The sequence below is a fragment of the Mastomys coucha genome, unplaced genomic scaffold (assembly GCF_008632895.1).
Source record: "Mastomys coucha isolate ucsf_1 unplaced genomic scaffold, UCSF_Mcou_1 pScaffold1, whole genome shotgun sequence".
Lineage (NCBI taxonomy): Eukaryota > Metazoa > Chordata > Mammalia > Rodentia > Muridae > Mastomys > Mastomys coucha.
Window position 1 is genome coordinate 61,393,949 of NW_022196891.1, and position 279 is coordinate 61,394,227.

The window sequence follows — 279 nt, forward strand, 5'->3', positions numbered from 1 at the left end:
GGAGAAAAGAGGATACAACTACCCAGGAGTAGGACTGAAAAAATTACAGCCTGACTATCTATCTTATGGGATGAGAAGGACTGAAGGTGACTTGATGCAAAGCTTATGAAGACATGCTACATAGTACTCATGAGCTGAGGAGGAAAGTGGGGTAGTAAGGACATTCTCTAACTGCTGGCGGAAGCATAAAATAATGCCGTGCACTTTTATCAGGAGTTTTAGTTGCTAAATTTTTTTGACTATCAAATTTCTAGATCTATATACTATCAAAATACGGCA

The 279-nt window shown here is 38.7% G+C and overlaps 1 protein-coding gene across 1 annotated transcript in view; it reads right to left on the reverse strand.

Annotated features, from left to right (window-relative positions):
* Window positions 1-279, reverse strand: part of CUNH1orf112 (chromosome unknown C1orf112 homolog) — a 48,318-nt gene that overhangs the window by 31,001 nt on the left and 17,038 nt on the right.